Source organism: Periplaneta americana, chromosome 8 (assembly GCF_040183065.1).
Source record: "Periplaneta americana isolate PAMFEO1 chromosome 8, P.americana_PAMFEO1_priV1, whole genome shotgun sequence".
In the NCBI taxonomy this organism is placed as follows: Eukaryota; Metazoa; Arthropoda; class Insecta; order Blattodea; family Blattidae; genus Periplaneta; species Periplaneta americana.
The window spans coordinates 31,581,956-31,609,460 of record NC_091124.1 but is presented as its reverse complement, the minus strand read 5'-3'; the positions used below and the strand labels follow the sequence as shown (position 1 = coordinate 31,609,460).

Below are 27,505 nucleotides of genomic sequence, written 5' to 3'. Positions count from 1 at the left end.
TTAATTTTTCACTTGAATTCTTAAGGTTTATATTCCAAATTGATGATCTGTATTTTATTAATGTTTTGTGTTTATTTTACCATATTTTAATGTTCATTATGTAATGAGATGCCATTTATAATGAATTAAATTCCATATAAAGAGACATACAAAAATAACAACAATTTTCCAAAGTAAACACACCTAACAAAGCATTTCTGACTTACAATTCTAATTTTTTCAATTGCAAATTTTTATGAACGAGCTCAGTCGGTAATGCAGCTTTATAAGTTGTAGATCAAGTCACTTTTATGTAAAATCAGCAGAAGAAGGCACAGTCAGTGTTGCACAAGTCCTGGCAAGAATTTAGCAATAACTATACGGAACTACAAACCCTATTGCAGCTGTACATGTGTCACTAATATGTAGTCAAAGATTTTTCAACACAGTTTCACCTAGCCTATATAAACATGAGACTGCAATAAGTGTTGTTTACCAAGTGTCAGTAAAAAGTCGTCAAAAATTGCTCAGCACCACCTAACCTAACAAGCTTTGCAGTGCGATTAGCTTTACTTTCAATGTGAAGAAAAAATTATCCTATTCCTCAGATATAATTGCCACCCTATAAGAAGTAGTGTAACGTAATTTATTATGACAAACAAGCAGTAAAGGACTGGCATTCTTTAATTACACCTGCCATGAATTTAGCAATTCATACGGAAGTCTAGAATTCCTATAGCAGCTGTCCAGTTATCTATATGAAGTTGTCAAACATTATTCAACACAAGTATACTTAAGCAAGCATGGGAATCTAATAAACCTTTTTAAAAAGTTTGGATATTAATTTTATCCTACACTACATGTCCTTTTCCTGCCTACTATGTATTAGCACAAGAAATTCATTAATGAAAGACCACTAAACAGAACAATATCAGACTTGTATACATCCTGGTTTTAATTTAGAAATGATTATATAAAAACAGGAATCAAGTTCCTGCTTCCCTTATTCTCTGAATGAAGTCGTCAAACTTTATTGAAAACCAGTAACCATAAGCAAGCATGCGAATGTAACAGATTTTGCTATGAAATTGAAAAAGAAATATTCTACATTTCAGTTGTCATTCCCGCTTTAGAGGAAGGAGTGGAAATTCATTACTCATGTAACGCTCTTTAGAAAAGCACTGTTAATTTTATATAAAGCCCGTCCCACTTTTTTTCCACTTCAATGCATCAGTAATGTCCTTATTGCAACCCTGCAAATGTGACAATAAAGTCGTCAATTATTTTCCAAAGCAAAAACACCTAACAAAGCACTTCTCGCCTATAATTATATTTTTTTAATGCAAAATTCTATGTATGAGCTCAGTCGGTAATGAAGCTGTATGAGTTAGTCATATGAGACAGTCATTCTTTATGTAAAATGAGCAGAAAATGGCACTGTCAGTGTTGTATAAGTCCTGGCAAGAATTTAGCAATCACTATACAGAACTACAATCCCTATTTCAGCTGTTCAAGTTCACTAACTTGTCGTCAAAGATTTTTCAACACCACTGCACCTGTGCAGACAAGAGACTGGAATAAGTCTTGCATTAAATTTTTAAAATATTTATACTACACTCAAGTCGTCATTCCTGCCCTGTAAGGATGATTGTAAATCTAGTTATTGTGGTAAATGAATAAACAGAATAACTCTCATTGTTGTATGTCTTGGTATTAATTTATCAGTCATTTTGCAAGACTAGACCTCTAGTGCAGTTTACCAGGTGTCACTATCAAGTCATCTAACAGTGTTCAACACCACTTAGCCTAACAAGAATTGCAATGTGATTAGTTCTACTTTCATTTTGGAGAAAATTATCCTTGGCCTACTCCTCACATATAATTCCTAACCCATAACAAGAACTGTAATGTAATTTATTATGAAAAATAATTAGCAAAAGCACTGTCATTCTTTTATTAGATGTGGCAACAATTTAGAAATTCATATTCAAGTGTACAATTCTTATTGCAGGCGTCCAATTAGGCCTATACATATGAAGTAGTCAAACATTATTCAACACCAGTACAATTATGCAAGCCTGGGAATCTAATAAAAACTGTAAAAAAATTGTATAATAATTTCATCCTACAATAAACTCTTTTTCCTGCCTTCTATGTACGAGTACAATAAATTTATTATGAAAGACCACGAAGCAAAGCATTATCAGTCTTGTTACATCCTCCTGTCAATTTAGAAATCAATATATAAAAACAGGGACCCATTTCCACCTGTCCAATTCTCTGTATGAAGTCGTCAAATATTATTCCATACAAGTACACTTAAACAAGCAAGGGAATGTAATAAATCTTGCAAAGGATTTGCAAGAAACCTTGTCCTATACTTTAGTTGTATTTTCTGCACTATCAGTATGAGTATAAAGTAATATGTAATGAAAAACCAAGCTGAAATTCTCATATAAATCCTGGCATTAATTTAGAAATCAATATATAAGGAAAGATTCCCTGTTGCAGCTCTCCAATTATGTGTATGAAGTGTGAATCATTATGCAACACCGCTATACCTAGGCAACAATTTTATTGGAATCCAATAAACCTTTCATGAGTTTCGAAAAAAAGAATTATTCTATCTGCCCTAGGAATTGTGTTAATTCAGTGCTCATGTAAAACTAGAAACTTAAACAATACTCGCAATCTTGTATATAACCCGGCTTAAATTTTGGAAATTTATGCTACACAAGAGTCCTTTCTGGACCAGACCAATAATGAGTAAGAAACAGTGAAATACGTTTCTAAGTAACAACATAAAAAAGCGTGGGACACATACAATTCTACATTTATCCCTGTTGTAGAAATTTATGCTTGAGTTCTAACGGTAATGCAGCTTTATTAGTTGTAGGTTAAGTTGTTTTTAATGTAAAATCAGCAAACAAACTGTTGTCAGTGTTATATAAGTCCTTGCGTGAATTTATTAACCACTACACAGGACATCAGTATTTATTACAGCCCTCCATTTGTCGGTAGAAATTCGGCAAAGATTATTAATTAGGTTCATAGGAATCTAATAAATAGATCTTGCTATGAAATTGGGGAAAAAAAAATTTATACATTTCACTTGCCATTCCTGTTTCTTAGCAAAGAGAGGAAACTCATTTCTCATCTAAAGCTCTATATAAAAGTACTGTCAATGCTGTATAAAGCCTGGCTTAATTTTTTCCACAGTAATGCAATACTAGAGTTCATATTGCAGGCATGCAAGTGTGAGAAAAAAACCTATCAATTATTTTCCAAAACAGAAACACCTAAGAAAGCATTTCTGACCTACAATTCTAAAAATTTTCAATTGCAATTCATTATGAATGAGCTCAGTCGGTAATGCAGTTTCCTGAGCAGCCGATCAAGTTATTCTTATGTAAAATCAGCAGAAAAAGGCACTGTCAGTGTAGTGTTAGTCCTGGCAAGAACTGAGCAATCACTATACAGAACTGCAATCCCTATTGCTGCTGTCCCTGTGTCACTAACATGTCGTCGAAGATTTTTCAACACCTCTTCACCTATACAGACTTGAGAATGCATCAGGTCTTGTACCAAATTTGGAGATTATTTATACTACAATCAAGTCTTCATTCCTGCCCAGTAAGTAGGAGCGTAAAGTGAGTTATTATCAAAAATCAGTATGCTAAAAACTGTTAGTGCTGTGCAAGTCCTGACATCAATTCATCAATCATTATTCAAGACAAGATCCTAACTATTGCAGTTCATCAAGTGTCAGTATGAAGTGTTGAAATATTATTGAACACCAGTCAAGGTAAGCAAGCATGGGAATCTAATACATTTTAGTATCACATTGGGAAAAATTTATCTACATTTCAGTTGTCATTCCTGCCCTATAGAAAGGGGTGAAAATTCATTTCTCATGTAAAGCTATTTAAAAAGCACTGTCAATGTAGTATAAAGTCTGGCTTAGTTTTTTCCACTTCAATGCAACACTAGAATCCTTATTGCAGCTCTCCAACTATGAGAATAAAGTCGTCAATTACTTTCCAAAGCAAAAACACCTATCTAAGCATGTGAGACCTACTGTTCTATGTTTATACAATTGTAAACATTTATGAAATACCTCAGTCAGTAAGCAAGTTTTATGGGTTCTAGTATAAGTCATATTTTGTGTAAAATCAGCAAACAGAATCACTGTCAGTGTTGTGTAAGTCCTGGCAAAAAGTTAACAATCACTGTACACAACTAAAATCCCTATTGCATCTGTCCATGTGTCACTATGAAGTCCTCGAACATTTTAACACCACTACACCTATACACACATGAGAATGTAATAAATCTTGCATGGAATTTGGAGAAAATTTATACTACACTCAAGTTACCGTTCCTGCCCTGTAAATTACAGCCTAAAATAAGTTGTTATGAAGATCCAACAAGCTTAATAACTGTCATTGATATGTATGCCCTCGAATGAATTTATCAAACATAATGCAAGGCTAGATACACCTATTGCAGTATACCAAGTGTCAGAAAAAAGTCGTCAAAAATTGCTCAGCGCACCTAACCTAACAAGCATTGCAATGTGATTAGATTTACTTTCAATTTGGAGAAAATTATCCTACTCCTCAGATGTAATTCCTACCCTATAAGAAGAACTGTAACGTAATTTAATATGACAAATAAGCAGTAAAAGTACTGTCATTATTTAATTAGACCTGTCATTAATTTAGCAATTCATATGGAAGCCTACCAATCCCATAGCATGTGTCCAATTATCTATATGAAGTCGTCAAACATTATTCAACAAAAGTAGCCTACATTTAAGCAAGCATGGGAATCTAATAAACCTTTTAAAAAAATTTGGATATTAATTTTATCCTACACTGCATGTCTTTTTCCTGCCTACTATGTCTCAGAACAAGAAATTTATTATGAAAGACCACTAAGCAGAGCACTATCAGACTTGTATACATCCTGGTATTAACTTAGAAATCATTATATAAAAACCTGAACCAAGTTCCAGCTTTCCTTATTCTCTGTATGAAGTCATCAAGCGTTATTGAACACCAGTAAGCATAAGCAAGCATGAGAATGTAATAGATTTTGCTATGAAATTGGAAAAAGAAATATTCTACAGTTCGGTTGTCATTCCCGCCCTATAGGAAGAAGTGGAAATTCATTTCTCATGTAATGCTCTTTAGAAAAACACTGTTAATGTTGTATAAAGCCTGGCTCAGTTTTTTCCACTTTAATGCATCAGTAATGTCCTTATTGCAACAGTGCAAAAGTGAGAATAAAGTCCTCAATGATTTTCCAAAGCAAATACACCTAACAAAGCACTTCTCACCTACAATTCAATTTTTTTAATTGCAAAATTCTATGTATGATCTCAATCGGTAATGAAGATGTATGAGTTAGACATAAAGACATTTCTATGTAAAATCAGCAGAAAATGGCACTGTCAATGTTGTATAAGTCCTGGCAAGAATTTAGCAATCACTATACAGACTACAATCCCTATTGCAGCTGTTCATGTTCATTAACATCTCATCAAAGGTTTTTAAACACTCTTCACCTCTACAGACATGAGAATGCACTAGTTCTTCCATCAAATTCGGCAAATATTTATACTACACTCAAGTCGTCATTCCTGTCCTGTAAGTAGGAAGGTAAAGTAAGTCATTATCAGAAATCAGTAAGAAAAAAAAAATGTAAGTGGTGTGCAAATATGAGAATAATGTCGTCAATTACTTTCTTAAAGAAATTCAAAAACAAGTTATGGTGAACCTGGTCAACATGGAAGCCTCACAAAGAACAAGCTGGACGCCCCCAGTGTTTTCTAATGAACGGTTGAAAATCAAAGAACTCCAATGACTGCAATCAGTAATATCTTGAAAACACAAAATGTTCAAAATGAAATGAAACTATTGCAAAACAATTAAACCCACAACATTTCATCCCTATCGATGTCAATCTAATTATTTCAGACAATCTTAAAAGCACTAACTCATATTTAACAATGTTAAAATTCTATACTCTTAGCATGCTGAATGAAAAATATCTGGAAGATCAATGGTTACGTGTATTCACTGACAGATCTAGAATACCAGACATGAGTGTAGGCGCTGGAATATTTTGCAGACTTTTCTCACACTACACTTCAGTGGATAGATACCATAGCAATTATGATGGAGAGATACAAGTCCTGGCAAGAATTTAGCAATCACTATACAGAACTACAATCCCTATTGCAGCTGTTCATGTGTCACTATTATGTAGTCATATATTTTTCAACATCATTTCACCTATACAGACATCAGGTTGCAATAAATGTTGAATCAAATTTGGAGAATATTTATACTACACCCAACTCTTCATTCCTGCTCTGTAAGCAGCAGCGTAAAGTAAGTTATTATCAAAAATCAGTAAATGAAAACTTTGCAAAGCAAAGCCAGAGGACGTAAGTCAAAAGGCAAAGTTTCAATTCGCCTCTTCAGCTAGAGAAGTGTGATGACAAAAATTCTGTCGATCACTACTCTAGGACAGGGTGGAGAAGGAAGAAATCTCCTATGAGAAATTCCAAATTGTGGAAATAAAAATTTTCAGAGCTGTAAAAGTCCTGGCACGAATTTGTCAAGGTAGACAGATAGTGAGGTTTTAAAAGGTCACTACAATGGCTATTTGCGCCCTTACGAATTTTTTCAATCATTATGAAACACAAGATCCTAACGTTTGCAGTTTACCAAGTAACAGTATGAAGTCTTCAAACATTATTGAACAACAGTCCAGGAAATCAAGCATGGGAATATAATAGAACTTAATATGAAATGGAAAAAATTATTCTAATTTCAATATTCATTCCTGCCCTATAGGAAGAAGTGTAAATTCATTTCCTCATATATATCTTTAAAAAAGCAAAGTCAATGTTATACAAAGCCTGACTTAGTTTTCCCACTTTAATGCAACACTAGAGTCCTTATTGCACCTGTCCAACTATAAGAATAAAGTCGTCAATTACTCTCCAAACCAAAAACACCTAACAAATCTTTTCTGATCTACAATTCTAGTTTTTTCACAATTGTAAACATTTATGAAATAGCTCGGTCAGTAAAGCATATTTATGGGTTGCAAATCAAGTTCTATTTTATGTAAAATAACCAAACAAAACCAATGTCAGTTCTCTCTAAAAGTCCTGGCAAGAAATTAGCAATCACTATCCGGAAATAGAATCTCTATTGCATATGCCCATGTGTCACTATGATTTCGTCAAAGATTTTTCAACACCACTATACCTATACACACATCAGAATTTAATGAATCATGATGCAATTTTGGAGAATATTTATACTACACTCAAGTTGTCATTCCTGCCCTGTAGATATGAACCTAAAATAAGTTATCATGAAAGACCTATCAGCTAAATAATGTCAGTGCTGTGTAAGTCCTGGCATGAATTTAGCAATCATTATGGAAGACTAGACCGCTATTGAAGTTTACGAAGTGTCAGTATCAAGACATCAAAAATTGCTCAACGCCACTTAAACAACAAGCTTTGCAATGTGATTAGATCTATACTTGTTTTTTTGAAAGATGGAACATGACAGTTAAGCGGCCGAGCTTGGAACTACAGTGCTATGTTGCCAATATTGACTACCACACTGCCAGCTGATGGAAGTTAGCAATTGACGTTAAGATGGCTGACGTTAAAACATTCATTGACAATTGACGTGAAGGTAAAAAAACAATACAAAAATCGACAGAGAATTAAAGATGAAAGGTTCCAATATTAACATTGTGTGCACAATAAATGTTGTCGTCACTTGGGAACAGAAGTTTGGCAACTAACTCAACTGTCATTACCATAGCAACAGACCTACCATGCTATGTGACATTCAGTTGTTTTTCCGATCGCAACGCTCCTGTCATGTCCCATCTTTCAAAAAAACCAGTATAGGTTACTGTCAAATTGGAGAAAATTATCCTACTCCTCACCTGTAACTCCTACCCCATAACAAGAACTATAATGTAATTTATTATGAAAAACAATTAGCAAAAGCACTGTCATTCTTTTATCAGATCTAGCAACAATTTAGAAATTCATATGCAAGTCTATAATTCTTATTGTAGGTGTCCAATTAGGCCTATCTATATGACGTCGTCAAACATTATTCAACACCAGTACATTTAAGCAAGCCTGGAATCTAATAAAACCTGTAAAAAAATTTGGATAATAATTTCATCCTACACTACATCTCTTTTACCTTTCCTCTATGTAAGAGTACAATAAATTTATTATAAAAGACCACTAAGCAGAGCACTATCAATCTTGTATTCATCCTCGTGTCAATTTATAAATCAATATACAAAAACAGGAACCCAGTTCCACCTGCCCAATTCTTTGTATGAAGTCGTCAAATATTATTCAGTACCAGTACATTTAAACGAGCATGAGAATGTAATAAATCTTCCAAAGAATTTGCAAGAAACCTTGTCCTATACTTTAGTTGTATTTTCTGCTCTATCAGTATGACTATAAAGTAATATGTAATGAAAAACAAAGCTGTAATTCTCATAAAAAAAATCCTGGCATTAATTTAGAAATCAATATATAAGGAAAAATTCCCATTGTAGCTCTCCAATTATTTGTATGAAGTGTGAATCATTATGCAACACCGCTATAACTAGGCAACCATTTTATTGGAATCCACTAACCCTTTTTGAGTTTCGAAAAAAAAAAAAAAAAGAATTATTCTACCTGCCCTAGGAATTGTGTTAAATCAATGCTCATGTAAAACTAGAAACTTAAGGAATACTCGCAGTCTTATATAAAACTCGGTTTAAATTTGTGCACCAGACCAACAATGAGTATGAAACAGTAAAATAAGTTTCTAAGTAACAACATAAAAAAGCGTGGGACACATACTATTCTACATTTATCCCTATTGTAGAAATTTATGCTTGAGTTCTAATGATAATGCAGCTTTATTACTTGTAGGTTAAGTTGTTTTTAATTTAAAATCAGCAAACAAACTATTCTCAGTGTTATATAAGTCCTTGCATGAATTTAGTAACCACTATGCATGACCTCAGTATTTATTACAGCCCTCCATTTGTCGGTAGGAATTCGTCAAAGATTATTCATTAGGTTCATGGGAATGTAGTAAATCGATCTTGCTATGAAATTGGGGGAAAAAAAAAAATGTTTACATTTCACTTGTCATTCCTGCACCTTAGCAAAGAGAGGAAACTCATTTCTCATGTATAAAGCCTGGCTTAATTTATTCCACAGTAATGCAACACTAGAATTCATATTGCAGGCATGCAAGTGTGACAATAAAGCTGTCAATTATTTTTATAAACAAAAACACCTAAGAAAGCATTTCTGACCTACAATTCTAAACCTTTTGAATTGCAATTCATTATGAATGAGCTCAGTCGGTAATGCAGCTTTCTGTGTTGCAGATTAAAACATTCTTATGTAAAATCAGCAGAAAAAGGCATCGTCAGTGCGGTGTTAATCCTGGCAAGAACTGAGGAATCACTATACAGAACTAGAATCCCTATTGCTGCTGCCCGTGTGTCACTAACACGTCGTCAAAGATTTTTCAACACCTCTTCACTTATACAGACTTGAGAATGCATCAGGTCTTGTACCAAATTTGGAGAAAATTTATACTACAATTAAGTCTTCATTCCTGCCCAGTAAGTAGAAGCATAAAGTGAGTTATTATCAAAAATCAGTAGGCTAAAAACTGTCAGTGCTCTGCGAGTCTTGGCATGAATTCATCAATCATTATGAAAGACAAGATCCTAACTATTGCAGATGACCAAGTGTCAGTATGAAGTCTTCAAATATTATTGAATACCAGTCAAGGTAACCAAGCATGAGAATCTAATACATTTTAGTATGAAACTGGAAAAAATTATTCTATATTTCAGTTGTCGTTCCTGCCCTATAGGAAGGAGTGAAAATTCATTTCTCATGTAAAGCTATTTAAAAAAGCAGTGTCAAAATTGTATAAAGTCTGGTTTAGTTTTTTTCATTTTAATGCAACACTTAGAGTCCTTATTGCAGCTCTCCATCTATGAGAATAAAGTCGTCAATTACTTTCCAAAACAAAAACACCTAACTAAGCATTTGAGATATACTGTTCTATGTTTTTACAATTGTAAACATTTACGAAATAGCTCAGTCGGTAAGCCAGTTTATGGGTTCTAGTATAAGTCATATTTTATGTAAAATCAGCAAAGACAGAAGCACAGTCAGTGTTGTGTAAGTCCTGGCAAAAAATTAGGAATCACTCTACAGAACTAAAATCCCTATTGCATCTGTACATGTGTCACTATGAAGTCCTCAAACATTTTTCAACTCCACTACACCTTTACACACATGAGAATGTAATAAATCTTGCATGGAATTTGGAGAAAATTTATACTACACTCAAGTTACCGTTCCTGCTATGTACAGTCAGTAAAAAATTTCTCCGTACACGAGGCTCACATATTAACATTTGTGAAAAAAATCTGATTAAATATATAGTAAAAAAATATATTTTACTATTACGTGAAATATAGTCTGTTTACGGTTAATACCTACATTAAACGGCGTAGTTACCTCTGTACATTTTCTTGTAAACATGACAGAACATAACTCAAAACTAAAGGAGAGTACATAAAGTCTCTGTACGGACAGCACTAGTGCAAGAATACCTGTGTTTGTTGTCGTTCAGAAAGCTACAGAGTCAGTATAGAGTTGCCTGTGACTGTAGTAAGTTAAGATGCAGAAAGACTTGGGACTACAATGGAAATAACAATACTAATTAGAGACTTAATTATTAAGTTTAGAAATGAGGGATAGTCGTTAAAAATAGCATAAAATGTAAAAAAAAAAAAAAACCTTTTCTGTACAATATATGTTTGAAAGGTACAATGACACGAAATAACTGGTTAGTAAAAGTCGATTAGGACGATCCAAGAAACTGGAATCCAACCATAGACGGGCAGTATTGAAATCCGTCAGAGAAAATCCAAAGATAATTGGACAGAGACTGGCAGTCATGGTTAAAAAAGGTTATGGGGTAGAGGCAGTATCTCAGACTATAGGAAATGTCATAAATGAAGGAGGTTACCATGGCCGAGTTGCCCGAAAGGAGCCCTATGTGAGCAACATCAACAAGCAGAAGAGATTGGCTTTCGCAAAGGAGCATGTGAACAAACCGCAGGCCTTCTGGAATTCAGTCATCATCTTCAGTGATTCGGATGGTAGGGCAGTGGTATGGAAAAAAGCCAAGTGAACAATTACAGAGCAAGAATTTGTGCCCTACTGTAAAACATGGAGGAGGTAGTAGTTTTGTTTGTGCTGCATGAGTGCTGCAGATTTGGGGAATTTGGTTTTTTGTGGGCTGGACTATGGTCTGGATACAATATTTGAACATCCTGAAGGAAAACCTACACGACAGTGCTGAAAAACTCAACATCAGTGAGACGTTTATCTTTCATCAAGACAATGACTAACTGCCTCAAATGTGAAGCTCTGGTTATTGTACAATACAAAAAAAAAAGCTCCATACTCCTCCCCTATTCCCTGACATGACCACCATAGAACATTTATGAGATGAAATGAAACGAAGGCTGAAAAAACACAAGATAAGAAGTAAGCAACAATTGAGGAAAAAATTCTAAAGGAATGGGGCAATATTGAGCCAGAGAAAACAAGAAAACTAGTACAAACAATGCCTAACGCATGAGGGATGCTATAAAAACAAAATAAGGTCCAACTGACCACCGAATGAAGAGTGGTTGGTGATTTGAATGCAAACAAACTCTAGTGAACGGAGACTTTTTTTTATTTTGTTTTTGGTTTCCAGTTTCATTTAATATAATTCACAAGTTTCTTTGTCTATTTTTCAAACTATTATATATAATTCCGTTAGTATACATCAGGATAATCTATACAAACGGATCAGCACGTTTTTGTTTTACTTATGTATATATTATTATGTAAAAGAGAGTAATTTGGAAGGTTGTATGGAGACTTTTTTTACCGACTGTAAATATCAGCCTAAAATAAGTTATTATTAAGAAACAACAAGCTTAATAACTGTCATTGTTATGTATGCCCTTGCATGAATTTATCAAACATAACACAAGACTAGACACCTATTGCAGTTTACCAAGTGTTAGTAAAAATTGCTCAGTGCCACCTAACCTAACAACCATTGCAATGTGATTGGATTTATTTTCAATTTGGAGAACAAATTATCCTACTCCTCAGATGTAATTCCTACCCTATAAGAGGAACTGTAACGTAATTTATTATGATGAGAGAGAGATGGAACGGAGAAAAATTCTCTCCGGCGCCGGGATTTGAACCCGGGTTTTCAGCTCTCCGTGCTGATGCTTTAACCACTAAGCCACGCCGGATACAATCCCGACACCGTTGAGAATCGTCTCAGATTAAGCTCCATCTCTTGGGTTCCCTCTAGTGGCCGCCCTCTGCACTACGTCATAGATGTCTATGCACGCAGGACCGAAGTCCATACATGTGTAGAGGTGCACTCAGATGAGTGACTGTTTGGCCGGGGTCCGACGGTATGGGCGCCGTCTTTAAATCACAAAGTGATTTATTACGCATATCATATTTATTTTGATGTACCGAAGTACATATGATATTTCCATGCAGATATTCTGCTTTCTCAGATGATGAGAGAGAGATGGAACGGAGAAAAATTCTCTCCGGCGCCGGGATTTGAACCCGGGTTTTCAGCTCTCCGTGCTGATGCTTTAACCACTAAGCCACGCCGGATACAATCCCGACACCGTTGAGAATCGTCTCAGATTAAGCTCCATCTCTTGGGTTCCCTCTAGTGGCCGCCCTCTGCACTACGTCATAGATGTCTATGCACGCAGGACCGAAGTCCATACATGTGTAGAGGTGCACTCAGATGAGTGACTGTTTGGCCGGGGTCCGACGGTATGGGCGCCGTCTTTAAATCACAAAGTGATTTATTACGCATATCATATTTATTTTGATGTACCGAAGTACATATGATATTTCCATGCAGATATTCTGCTTTCTCAGATGATGAGAGAGAGATGGAACGGACATCTATGACGTAGTGCAGAGGGCGGCCACTAGAGGGAACCCAAGAGATGGAGCTTAATCTGAGACGATTCTCAACGGTGTCGGGATTGTATCCGGCGTGGCTTAGTGGTTAAAGCATCAGCACGGAGAGCTGAAAACCCGGGTTCAAATCCCGGCGCCGGAGAGAATTTTTCTCCGTTCCATCTCTCTCTCATCATCTGAGAAAGCAGAATATCTGCATGGAAATATCATATGTACTTCGGTACATCAAAATAAATATGATATGCGTAATAAATCACTTTGTGATTTAAAGACGGCGCCCATACCGTCGGACCCCGGCCAAACAGTCACTCATCTGAGTGCACCTCTACACATGTATGGACTTCGGTCCTGCGTGCATAGACATCTATGACGTAGTGCAGAGGGCGGCCACTAGAGGGAACCCAAGAGATGGAGCTTAATCTGAGACGATTCTCAACGGTGTCGGGATTGTATCCGGCGTGGCTTAGTGGTTAAAGCATCAGCACGGAGAGCTGAAAACCCGGGTTCAAATCCCGGCGCCGGAGAGAATTTTTCTCCGTTCCATCTCTCTCTCATCATCTGAGAAAGCAGAATATCTGCATGGAAATATCATATGTACTTCGGTACATCAAAATAAATATGATATGCGTAATAAATCACTTTGTGATTTAAAGACGGCGCCCATACCGTCGGACCTCGGCCAAACAGTCACTCATCTGAGTGCACCTCTACACATGTATGGACTTCGGTCCTGCGTGCATAGACATCTATGACGTAGTGCAGAGGGCGGCCACTAGAGGGAACCCAAGAGATGGAGCTTAATCTGAGACGATTCTCAACGGTGTCGGGATTGTATCCGGCGTGGCTTAGTGGTTAAAGCATCAGCACGGAGAGCTGAAAACCCGGGTTCAAATCCCGGCGCCGGAGAGAATTTTTCTCCGTTCCATCTCTCTCTCATCATCTGAGAAAGCAGAATATCTGCATGGAAATATCATATGTACTTCGGTACATCAAAATAAATGTAATTTATTATGACAAACAAGCAGTAAAATCACTGTCATTCATTAATTGGACCTGGCATGGATTTAGCAATTCATATGGAAGCTTTAGAAGAAGTAATGAGTTTCAGTCACTTAGGAACAAAAATAACAAGCAATAAAAATTTGGAGGAAAAAGTAAGAGAACAGACTACAAAAGCAAACATAATATCAGGATATCTAAGAGATGTAATTTGGAAAAATAAATACAGGAACTCAGAACGCAAGATCTGAATATATGAAACATGTATAAGGCCAGTATTAGCATATGCAACGGAAACTCGAGCAGAAACAAAAAAACTGCAAAAATGATGACAAAAACAGAAATGAGGGCATTACGAAATATAGCTGGCATTACGTTATATGACAGACAGACGAATGATGAGATTAGGGGAAAATGTGGAGTGCAGGACGTGACAAAATGGATCAAGACTAGAAGAAAAGGGTGGCGGGATCATGTATTAAGGATGATGGAAGACCAACTCCTGAAAATCGCAATGAAAGGAAAGTTGGACACCCCAAGACCTTTGGGACGACCACCTAAACGGTGGAAGGAAAGTTGGACACCAACATCGGATTAAGACAGCAAAGTTGGAAAATACAGGATTTATCCTAAAACACGAGGAAGAAGAAGAAGATATGGAAGCTTAGAATTCCTATAGCATGTGTCCAATTACCTATATGAAGTCGTCAAACATTATTCAACACAAGTAGGCTACACTTAAGCAAGCATGGGAATCTAATAAATCTTTAAAAACATTTGGATATTAATTTTATCCTACACTACATGTCTTTCTCCTGCCTACTATGTATCAGCACAAGAAATTTTTTATGAAAGACCACTAAGCAGAGCACTATCAGACTTGTATACATCCTGGTATTAACTTACAAATCATTGTATTAAAACAGGACCCAAGTTCCAGCTTTTCTTATTCCCTGTATGAAGTCGCCAAAATTTATTAAACACCAGTAAGCATAAGCATGCGAATGTAATAGATTTTTCTATGAAATTGATAAAAGAAATATTCTACATTTCAGTTGTCATTCTCGCCTTATAGGAAGGAGTGGAAATTCATTTCTCATGTTACGCTCTTTAGAAAAGCACTGTTAATGTTGCATAAAGCCTGGCTCAGTTTTTTCCACTTAATGCATCAGCATTGTCCTCATTGCAACGGTGAAAATGTAAGAATAAAGTCGTCAAATATTTTCCAAAGCAAAAACACCTAACAAAGCACTTCTCACCTACAATTCTATTTTTTTTTAATTCCAAAATTCTATGTATGAGCTCAGTCGGTAATGAAGCTGTATGAGTTAGACATAAAGTCATTTTTTATGTGAAATCAGGAGAAAATGGCAATGTCAGTATTGTATAAGTCCTGGGAAGAATTTAGCAATCACTATACACAACTACAATCCCTATTGCAGCTGTTCACGTTCACTAACTTGTCGTCAAAGATTTTTCAACACCTCTTCACCTATGCAGACACAAGAATGCAATTAGTCTTGCATTAAATTTGGAAAATATTTATACTACACCCAAGTCGTCATTCCTGCCCTGTAAGTGGAAGCATATTGCAAGTTATTATCAGAAATCAATAAGATGAAAAATGTCAGTGCTGTGCAAGTGTGAGAATAATGTCGTCAATTGTAATTATTTAAGCAAGAGCTAAGTCGGTAATGCAGCTTCATGAATAAAATTGTAGATTTTGTGATTTTGTATGTAAAATGAGCAAACAAAAGCACTGTTAGTGTTGTATAAGTCCTGGAAAAAAATAGTAATCATTATATAGAACTAGAATCCCTATTCCATCTGTCCATGTGCCACTAAGATGTCGTTAAGTATTTTTCAACACCATCACACCTATGTAGATATGACAATGTAATAATTCTTAAATCATATTTGGAGACTATTTATACCACCCACAAGACGTCATTCCTCTCCAGTAAGTTGGAGTGAAAACTTATTATCAAAAATCAACAAGCTAAAAACTGTCAGTGCTGTACAAGTCTTGCCATGAATTCTGCAATGATTATTCGAGACAAGATCCTACGTATTTATTGCAGTTTATCTAGTGTCAGTATCAAATCGTCAAAATTCATGAATACCGGTCAAGGTAAGGAAACATGGGAATCTAATACATTTTGCTATGAAATTTAAAAAAAATATTCTACTTTTCATTGTCATTGCGGCACTACAGGAAGGAGTTTAAATTTATTTCTCAGTTATAGCTCTTTAAATAAGTAATGTCATTGTTGTATAAAGTCTGCCTTAGCTTTTCCACATCAATTCAACACCAGAGTCCTTATTGCAGCTGTCTAACTACGGGAATAAAGTCGTCAATTAATTTCGAAAGCAAAAACACCTAACCAAGCATATTCTCTGACCTGCAATTCTAAGTATTTCACAATAATTGTAAACATTTCTGAAATAATTTAGTTGGAGAAGCAGTTTTATGGGTTCTAGATTAAGTCATATTTTATGAAAAATCAATAATCAAAATAACTGTCAGTGTCATAAAAGTCTTGTCATGAAAATAGCAATCAATATTCAGGACTAGAATCCCTATTGCTTTCGTCCATGTGCCACTACGGTGTCGTCAAAGATTTTTCAACACTGCTACACAACATGAGAATGTAATAAATCTTGATGAATTTAAAGAATATTTATATTAAACTCAAGTTGTCATTCCTTCCCTGTAAATATGAGCCCAATATGAGATTTTTTATGAAAGACCAACTACCTAAGTAACTGTCAGTGTTGTGGATGTCCTGGCATGAATTTAGCAATCCTTAAGAAAAGACTAGACTCCTTTTGCAGTTAACCAAGTGTCAGTAAGAAGTCGTCAAACATTGCTGAACACCACTTAACCTATCAAGCATTGTAATGTGTTTAGCTCTTACTTTCAAATCGGAGAAAATTTTCCTACGCATCAGATGTAATCCCTACCCTATAAGAAAAACTGTAATGTAATTTAATTTGAAAAAAAAATTGGCAAAAATCACTGTCAGTCTTGTATCAGACCTAGCGTGAATTTAGCAATTCATATGAAAGTCTACAACCCTTATTGTTATTGAACACCAGTGCACTTAATCAAGCATGCGAATCTAATAAATCTTGTAACTAATTTCGAAAAAAATTTTCTCCACCATTTCAAGTGATTTTCCTGCCCTTTAAGCATGAGTAAAAGTAATTCATTATGGAACGGCTCTTAGCGAAGCACTACCAGTCTTCTATGCATCATGGTATTAATCTAGAAATCATTCTACGGAAATAGAATCCCTGTTCCAGCTGTCCAAGTCTCTGCATGATATCCCTAAACATTATTCAACACCAGTAAATATAAGCAAGCATGGGAATCTAATAGATCTTTCTATGAATTAAAAAAATAAATAAATAATCTACTCTTCAGTGGTTTTTCCAGTGCTGTCAATATGACTGTAATGTAAAAATATTTAGAAAAGCACTGTCAGTATTGTCTAAACCTTGGCTTAAAATTCTGAAAAATTTTCCAACACTAAAGACCTCATTGCAGGTGTCCAACTATGGGAATAAAGTCATCAAGAACTTTTCCAGGCAAAAACACCTAAACTACAATTATAAATTCTTTTCAACTCTAAACATTTATGCAAGAACCAAGTCAGTAATGCTCCTTCATAAATTGTGCATTTTTTAATTTTGTATGTAAAATCAGCAAACAAAAGTACTGTCCGAGTTGAATAAGTCATCACAAGAATTTAGCTATCACTACAAAGACTAGAGTTCCTCTTGCAACTGTCCATGTGTCACTATGATGTCGTTATAGATTTTTCAACACCACTACACCACCATGGACATGAGATTGAAATAAATCTTGCATGGAATTTATAAATTATTTATAATGAACTCATGTCGTCATTCCATCCCTTAAAGGATGATTGTAAATCTAGTTATTGTGGTAAATGACTAAAATGAATAACTCTCATTGTTGTACAAGTCTTGGTATTAATTTATCAACCATTATGCAAAACTACGCCGCTTTGCAGTTTGCCAGGTGTCACTATCAAGTCATCAAACATCATTCAACACACTTCCCTATCAAGTATTGCAATGTGATTAGCTCTACTTTCAATTTGGAGAAAATTATCTTACTTCTCACACATAATTCCTACACCATAACAAGAACTGTAATGTAATTTATTATGAAAAACAATTAGCAAAAGCACTGTCATTTCTTTTATCAGACCTGGCAGCAATTTAGAAATTCATATGCAAGTCTATAATTCCTATTGCATGTGTCCAATTAGGGATATTCATACGAAGTGATCAAACATTATTCAACACCAGTACACTTACGCAAGCCTGGGAATCTAATAAAACCTGTAAAAAAATTGGATAATAATTTCATCCTACACTACATCTTCTTTCGTACCTTCTATGTAAGAGTACAATAAATTTATTATAAAAGACCACTAAGCAGAGCACTATCAATCTTGTACACATCCTCGTGTCAATTTAGAAATCAATATACAAACACAGGAACCCAGTTCCACCTGTCCAATTCTCTGTATGAAGTCGTCAAATATTATTCCGTACCAGTACACTTAAACAAGCATTGGAATGTAATAAATCTTCCAAAGAATTTGCAAGAAACTTTGTCCTATACTTTAGTTGTATTTTCTGCTCTATCAGTATGAGTATAAAGTATTGAAAAACCAAGCTGTAATTCCCATATAAATCATGGCATTAATTTAGAAATCAATAGATTCCCTGTTGCAGCCCTCCAATTATTTGTATGAAGTGTGAACAACTATGCAACACCACTATACCTAAGCAACAATTTTATTGGAATCAAATAAACCTTTTATGAGTTTCGACACAAAATTATTCTACCTGCCCTAGGATTTAGTGTTAAATCAGTGCTCATGTAAAAGTACAAACTTAAGGATTACTCGCAATCTTGTATAAAACCCGGCTTAAATTTTGCAAATTTACGCAACACTAGATTCCTTCGTGCACCAGACCAACAATGCGTATGAAACAGTGAAATAAGTTTCTAAGTAACAACATAAAAAAGCGTGGGACACATACAATTCTACATTTATCCCTATTGTAGAAATTTATGATTGAGTTCTAATGGTAATGCAGCTTTATTAGTTGTAGTTTAAGTTATTTTTAGTATGAAATCAGCAAACAACTATTCCCAGTGTTATAATAAGTCCTTGCATGAACTTATTAACCACAACGCAGGACATCAGTATTTATTACAGCCCTCCATTTGTTGGTAGGAATTCGTCAAAGATTATTCATTACGTTCATGTGAATCTCGTAAATATATCTTGCTTTGAAATAGGGGGAAAAAAAATGTTTCTACATTTCTCTTGTCATTCCTGTTTCTTAGCAAAGAGAGGAAATTCATGTCTCATGTAAAGCTCTATATAGAACACTGTCAATGTTGTATAAAGCCTGGCTTAATTTATTCCACAGTAATGCAACACTAGAGTTCATATTGCAGGCATGCAAGTGTGAGAATAAAGCTGTCAATTATTTTCCAAAACAAAAACACCTAAGAAAACATTTCTGACCTACAATTCTAAAATTTTTCAATTGCAGTTCATTATGAATGAGCTCAGTCGGTAATGCAGCTTTCTGTGTTGCAGATCAAGTCATTCTTATGTAAAATCAGCAGAAAAAGGCACTGCCAGTGTAGTGCTAGTCCTGGCAAGAACAGAGGAATCACTATACAGAACTACAATCTGTATTGCTGCTGTCCGTGTGTCACTAACACGTCGTCAAAGATTTTTCAACACCTCTTCTCCTATACAGACTTGAGAATGCACCAGGTCTTGTACCAAATTTGGAGAATATTTATACTACAATCAAGTCTTCATTCCTGCCCAGTAAGTAGGAATGTAAAGTGAGTTATTATCAAAAATCAGTAAGCTAAAAACTGTCAGTGCTGTGCGAGTCTTGACATGAATTCATCAATCATTATGCAAGACAAGATCCTAACTATTGCAGTTGACCAGTAGAAGTCTTCAAATATTATTGAACACCAGTCAAGGTAAGCATGAATGAGAATCTAATACATTTTAGTATGAAATTGGAAAAAATTATTCTAAATTTCAGTTGTCATTCCTGCCCTATAGGAAGGAGTGAAAATTCATTTCTCATGTAAAGCTATTTAAAAAAGCAGTGTCAAAATTGTATAAACTCTGGTTTAGTTTTTTCCATTTTCATGCAACACTAGAGTCCTTATTGCAGCTCTCCAAAATTTTAGAATAAAATCATTAATTACTTTCCAAAGCAAAAACACCTAACTAAGCATTTGAGACATACTGTTCTATGTTTTTACAATTGTAAACATTTATGAAATAGCTCAGAGGGTAAAGCAGTTTATGGGTTCTAGTATCAGTCATATTGTGTAAAATCAGCAAAAACAGAAGCATAGTGAGTGTTGTGTAAATACTGGCAAAAATTAGCAATCACTATACAGAACTAAAATTCCTATTGCATCTGTCCATGTGTCACTATGAAGTCCTCAAACATTTTTCAACACCACTACACCTATATGCACATGGGAATGTAATAAATCTTGCATGGAATTAGGAGAAAATTTATACTACACTCAAGTTACCGTTCCTGCCCTGTAAATATCAGCCTAAAATAAGTTATTATGAAGAACCAATAAGCTTAATAACCGTATGCCCTCGCATGAATTTATCAAACATAATGCACGACTAGATATGTATTGCAGTTTAACAAGTGTTAGTAAAAATTGCTCAGTTCCATCTAACCTAACAACCATTGCAATGTGATTGGATTTATTTTCAATTCGGAGAAAAAATTATCCTACTCCTCAGATGTAATTCCTACCCTATAAGAGGAACTGTAACGAAATTTATTATGACAAACAAGCAGTAAAATCATTGTCATTCATTAATTAGACCTGGCATGAATTTAGCAATTCATATGGAAGCTTTAGAGCAAGTAATGAGTTTCAGTCACTAAGGAACAAAAATAAAAACCAATAAAAATTTGGAGGAAGAAGTAAGAGAACAGAATACAAAAGCAAACATAATATCAGGATATCTAAGAGATGTAATTTGGAAAAATAAATACAGGAACATAGAACGCAAATCATAATATATGAAACGTGTATAGGGGCAGTATTAGCATATGCAACGGAAACTCGAGCAGAAACAAAAAAAAAAAAACTGCAAAAATGACAACAACAGAAATGAGGGCAGTACGAAGTATAGCTGGCATTACTTTATATGACAGACAGACGAATGATGAGATTAGGGAAAAATGTGGAGTGCAGAATGTGACAAAATGGATGAAGACTAGAAGAAAAGGGTGGCGGGATCATGTATTAAGGATGATGGAAGACAGACTCCCGAAAATCGCAATGAAAGGAAAGTTGGACACGCCAAGACCTTTGGGACGACCCCCTAAATGGTGGAAGGAAAGTTGGACACCAACATCGGATTAAGACAGCAAAGTTGGAAAATACAGGATTTATCCTAAAACATGAGGAAGAAGAAGAAGATATGGAAACTTAGAATTCCTATAGCATATGTCCAATTACCTATATGAAATTGTCAAACATTATGCAACACAAGTAGGCTACACTAGAGCAAGAATGGGAATCTAATAAATCTTTAAAAAAAATTTGGATATTAATTTTATCCTACACTACATGTCTTTTTCCTGCCTATTATGTATCAGCACAACAAATTTATTAATGAAGACCACTAAGCAGAGCACTATCAGACTTGTATACATCCTGGTATTAACTTAGAAATCATTATATAAAAACCTGAACCAAGTTCCAGCTTCCCTTATTCTCTGTATGAAGTCGTCAAACTTTATTGAACACCAGCAAGCATAACCAAGCATGCGAATGTAATAGATTTTGCTATGAAATTGGAAAAAGAAATATTCTACATTTCAGTTGTCATTCCCGCCTTATAGGAAGGAGTGGAAATTTATTTCTCATGTAATGCTATTTAGAAAAGCACTGTTAATGTTGTATAAAGCCCGGCTTAGTTTTTTCCATTTTAGTGCATCAGTAATGTCCTTGTTGCAACCGTGCAAATGTGAGAATAATGTCGTCAATTATTTTCCAAAGCAAAAAAACACCTAAAATAGCACTTTTTACCTACAATTCTATTGTTTTTATTTGCAAAATTCTATTTATGAGCTCATTCGGTAATGAAGCTGTATCAGTTAGACATAAAGTCATTTTTCATGAAAAATCAGCAGAAAATGGCAATGTCAGTGTTGTGTAAGTCCTGGCAAGAATTTAACAATCAATATACAGAAATACAATCCTTATTGCAGCTGTTCATTTTCACTAACATATCGTCAAAGATTTTTCAACACCACTTCACCTACGCAGACACAAGAATGCAATAAGTCTTGCATTAAATTTGCAAAATATTTATACTACACTCAATTCGTCATTCCTGCCCTGTAAGTAGGAGCATAAAGGGAGTTATTATCAGAAATCAATAAGATAAAAAATGTCAGTGCTGTGCAAGTGTGAGAAAAATTTCATCAATTGTAATCATTTATGCAAGAGCAAAGTCGGTAATGCAGCTTCATGAATTGTAGATTTTGTGATTTTGTATGTAAAATGAGCAAACAAAAGCACTGTCAGTGTTGTATAAGTCCTGACATGAAAATAGTAATCATTATATAGAACTAGAATCCCTATTCCAACTGTCCATGTGCCACTAAGATGTCGTTAAGTATTTTTCATCACCACTACACCTATGTAGATATGAATACGTAACAATTCTTGAATCAAATTTGGAGACTATTTATACCTCACACAAGACGTCACTCCTGCCGAGTAAGTTGGAGCGAAAACTTAGTTATTATCAAAAATCAACAAGCTAAGAAAAACTGACAGTGTTGTACAAGTCTTGCCATGAATTTTGCAATCATTATGCGAGACAAGATCCTAAGTACTTATTGCAGTTTATCAAGTGTTAGTATCAAATCGTCAAAATTCTTGAATACCAGTCAAGGAAAGCAAGCATGGGAATCTAATACATTTTGCTATGAAACATGTAAAAAAAAAAAATATTCTACTTTTCATTGCCATCCCTGCCCTACATTCATTTCTCATGTATAGTTTTTTAAATAAGCATCTCATTGTTGTATAAAGTCCGGCTTAGCTTTTCCACATCAATGCAACGCTAGAGTCATTGCAGCTGTCCAACTACGAGAATAAACTCGTCAATTAATTTCGAAAGCAAAAACATTTAACCAACCATATTCTCTGACCTACAATTCTATGTTTTTCACAATGGTAAACATTTAAGAAATAGCTTATTTCGTGAAGCAGTTTTATGGGTTCTAGATTGAGTCATATATTATGAAAAATCAGCAATCAAAATTACTGTCAGTGTCGTAAAAGTCCTGTCAAGAAAATATAAATCTCTATTCAGAACTAGAATCCCTACTCCATCTGTCCATGTGCCACTAAGATGTCGTTAAGTATTTTTCATCACCACTACACCTATGTAGATATGACAATGTAACAATTCTTGAATCAAATTTTGAGACTATTTATACCACACACAAGACGTCATTCCTGCCCTGTAAGTTGGAGCGAAAACTTAGTTATTATCAAAAATCAACAAGCCAAAAACTGAGTGTTGTACAAGTCTTGCCATGAATTTTGCAATCATTAACTGAGACAAGATCCTAAGTATTTATTGCAGCTTATCAAGTACTTGTATACCGGTCAAGGTAAGCAAGCATGGGAATCTAATACATTTTGCTATGAAATTTAAAAAAAAAATATATTCCACTTTTCATTGTCATTGCTGCCCTACAGGAAGGAGTTACAATTCATTTCTCATGTATAGCTTTTTAAGTAAGTACTGTCATTGTTGTATAAAGTCCGGCATAGATTTTCCACATCAATTCAACACTAAAGTCCTTATTGCAGCTGTCCAACTACGGGGATAAAGTCGTCAATTAATTTCGAAAGCAAAAACACCGAACCAAGCATATTCTCTGACCTAAAATTCCATGTTTTTGACAATGGGAAACATTTATGAAATAGCTCAATTGGTGAAGCAGTTTTATGGGGTCTAGATTAAGACATATTTTAGAGAAAATCAACAATTAAAATAACTGTCAATGTCGTACAAGTTTTGTCTGGAAAATAGCAATCACTATTCAGGACTAGAATCCCTATTGCATCTGTCTATGTGCAAATACGGTGTTGTCAAAGATTTTTCAACGCCACTACACAACATGAGAATGTAATAAAACTTGATGAGTGTGAAGAATATTTCTACTAAACTAAACTTCTCATTCCTGCCTTGTAAATATGAGCCTGAGATCAGATTATTTATGAAAACCCAACTACCTAAGTAACTGTCAGTGTTGTGGATATCCAGGCATGAATTTAGCAATCCTTATGAAAGACTAGACTCCTTTTGCAGTTAACCAAGTGTCAGTATGAAGTCGTCAAACATTGCTGAACACCACTTAACCTATCAAGCATTGCAAAGTGTTTACGTAGTTCTACTTTCAAATCCGAGAAAATTTTCCTACTCGTCAGATGTAATTCCTACCTATAAGAAGAACTGTAATGTAATTTAATTTGAAAAACAATTAGAAAAAGCACTGTCAGTTTTAGATCAGACCTGGCATGACTTTAGCAATTCATATGAAAGTCTAGAATTGTTATTGAACACCAGTGCACTTAAGCAAGCATGTGAATCTAATGAATCTTATAACTAATTTTGAAAAAAAATTTCTCCACCGTTTCAAGTGATTTTTCTGCCCTTTATGTATGAGTATAAGTAATTCATTATGGAACAGATCTTAGCAAAGCACTGCCAGTCTTCTATGCATCATGGTATTAATCTAGAAATCATTCTACAGAAATAGAATCCCTGCTCCAGCTGTCCAAGTCTCTGCATGAAGTCCCTAAACGTTATTCAAATCAGTAAATATAAGCAAGCATGGGAATCTAATAGATCTTTCTATGAATTAAAAAAAAAAAAAAAAGAAATTAATCTATACTTCAGTGGTCTTTCCAGTGCTGTCAATGTGACTGTAATGTGAAACTATTTAGAAAAGCACTGTCAGTGTTGTCTAAACATTGGCTTAAATCCTGAAAATTTTTCCCAACACTGAAGTCCTCATTGCAGGTGTCCAAATATGGGAATAAAGTCATCAAAAACTTTGCCAGGAAAAAACATCAAAACTACAATTCTAAATTCTTTTCAACTGTGAACATTTATGCAAGAACTAAGTCGGTAATGCACTTTGATAAATTGTACATTTTTTGATTTTGTATGTAAAATCAGCAAACAAATATACTGTCTGGGTTGTCTAAGTCCTGGCAAGAATTTAGCTATTACTACATAGACTGGAGTTCCTTTTGCAACTGTCCATGTCGCACTATGATATCGTTCTAGATTTTTCAACATCGCTACACCATCAGTTATATAAGAATGAAATAAATCTAGCGTGGAATTTATAAATTTTTTATATTGAACTCAAATCGTGATTCCTGTCCTGTAAGGATGATCATAAATCTAGTTACTGCGGTAAATGACTAAGCTGAATAACTCTCATTGTTGTATAAGTCTTGGCATTAATTTATCAACCACTATGCAAGACTAGACCCTTAGTGCACCAGGTGTCACTATCAAGTCATCAAACAGTGTTCAACACCACTTAGCCTATCAAGCATTGCAATGTGATTAGCTCTACTTTTAATTAGGAGAAAATTATCCTTCTCCTCACATGTAACTCCTACCCCATAACAAGAACTGTAATGTAATTTATTATGAAATCAATTAGCAAAAGCATTGTCATTCTTTTATCAGACCTGGCAACAATTTAGAAATTCATATGCAAGTCTACAATTCCTATTGGATGTGTCCAATTAGGGATATCCATACGAAGTCGTCAAACATTAATCAACACCAGCAGACTTATGCAAGCCTGGGAATCTAATAAAACCTGTAAAAAAATTGGATAATAATTTCATCCTACACTACATCTCCTTTCCTGCCTTCTATGTAAGAGTACAATAAATGTATTATGAAAGACCACTAACCAGAGCACTATCAGTTTTGTATACATCCTCGTGTGAATTTAGAAATCAATATACAAAAACATGAACCCAGTTCCAGCTGTCCAATTCTCTGTATGAAGTCATCAAATATTATTCCGTACCAGTACACTTAAACAAGCATTGGAATGTAATAAATCTTCCAAAGAATTTGCAAGAAACCTTGTCCTATACTTTAGTTGTATTTTCTGCTCTATCAGTATGAGTATAAAGTAATATGTAATGCAAATTTAAGCAACACTAGAGTCCTTTGTGCACCAGACCAACAATGAGTATGAACAGTGAAATGAGTTGCTAAGTAACAACATAAAAAAAACGTGGGACACATACAATTCTACATTATTCCCAATTCTAGAAATTTATGCTTCAGTTCTGTCGGTAATGCAGCTTTATTAGTTGTAGGTTAAGTTATTTTTAATGTAAAATCAGCAAACAAACTATTCTCAGTGTTATATAAGTCCTCGCATGAATTTAGTAGCCACTATGCAGGACTTCAGTATTTATTACAGCCCTCCATTTTCGGTAGGAATTCGTCAAAGACTATTCATTAGGTTCAGGGGAATCTAATAGATCTTGCTATATAATTGGAAAAAACAAATTTTTCTACATTTCACTTGTCATTCCTGTTTCTTACCAAGGAGTGGAAATTCATTTCTCATGTAAAGCTCTATATAAAAGCACTGTCAATGTTGTATAAAGCCTGGCTTAATTATTCCACAGTAATGCAACACTAGAGTCCATATTGCAGTCATGCAAGTGTGAGAATAAAGCCGTCAATTACTTTCCAAAACAAAAATACCTAAGAAAGCATTTCTGACTTACAATTCTAAAATTTTTAATTGCAATTCATTAAGAATGAGATTAGTTGGTAATGCAGCTTTATGAGTTGCAGATCAAGTCATTCTTATGTAAATCAGCAGTAAAAGGCACTGTCAGTGTAGTGTTAGTTCTGGCAAGAATTGAGTGATCACTATACAGATTAGAATCCCTATTGCTGCTCTCCATGTGCCACTAACATGTCGTCAAAGATTTTTCAACAACACTTCACCTATACAGACTTGAGAATGCATCAGGTCTTGTACCAAATTTGGAGAATATTTATACTACACTCAAGTCTTCATTCCTGCCCAGTAATTAGGAGCGTAAAGTGAGTTATTATCAAAAATCAGTAAGCTAAAAACTGTCAGTGCTGTGTGAGTCTTGGTATGAATTTATCAATCATTATGCAAGACGAGATCGTAACTATTGCAGTTGACCAAGTGTCAGTATGAAGTCTTAAAATATTATTAACATCAGTC

General features: G+C 34.8%; 5 non-coding genes across 5 annotated transcripts; 3 read left to right on the top strand and 2 right to left on the bottom strand.

Moving 5' to 3' along the window:
* Window positions 1–12,324: 12,324 nt before the first annotated feature.
* Window positions 12,325–12,396, bottom strand: TRNAS-GGA (transfer RNA serine (anticodon GGA)). Its single transcript has one exon. It is a non-coding gene; the product is annotated as a tRNA-Ser (tRNA).
* A 310-nt stretch (window positions 12,397–12,706) lies between these two features.
* On the bottom strand, window positions 12,707–12,778 carry TRNAS-GGA (transfer RNA serine (anticodon GGA)). The gene has a single exon. It is a non-coding gene; the product is annotated as a tRNA-Ser (tRNA).
* A 391-nt stretch (window positions 12,779–13,169) lies between these two features.
* Window positions 13,170–13,241, top strand: TRNAS-GGA (transfer RNA serine (anticodon GGA)). The gene has a single exon. It is a non-coding gene; the product is annotated as a tRNA-Ser (tRNA).
* A 310-nt stretch (window positions 13,242–13,551) lies between these two features.
* Window positions 13,552–13,623, top strand: TRNAS-GGA (transfer RNA serine (anticodon GGA)). Its single transcript has one exon. It is a non-coding gene; the product is annotated as a tRNA-Ser (tRNA).
* Window positions 13,624–13,933: 310 nt separating this feature from the next.
* Window positions 13,934–14,005, top strand: TRNAS-GGA (transfer RNA serine (anticodon GGA)). Its single transcript has one exon. It is a non-coding gene; the product is annotated as a tRNA-Ser (tRNA).
* The last annotated feature ends 13,500 nt before the right edge of the window (window positions 14,006–27,505 follow it).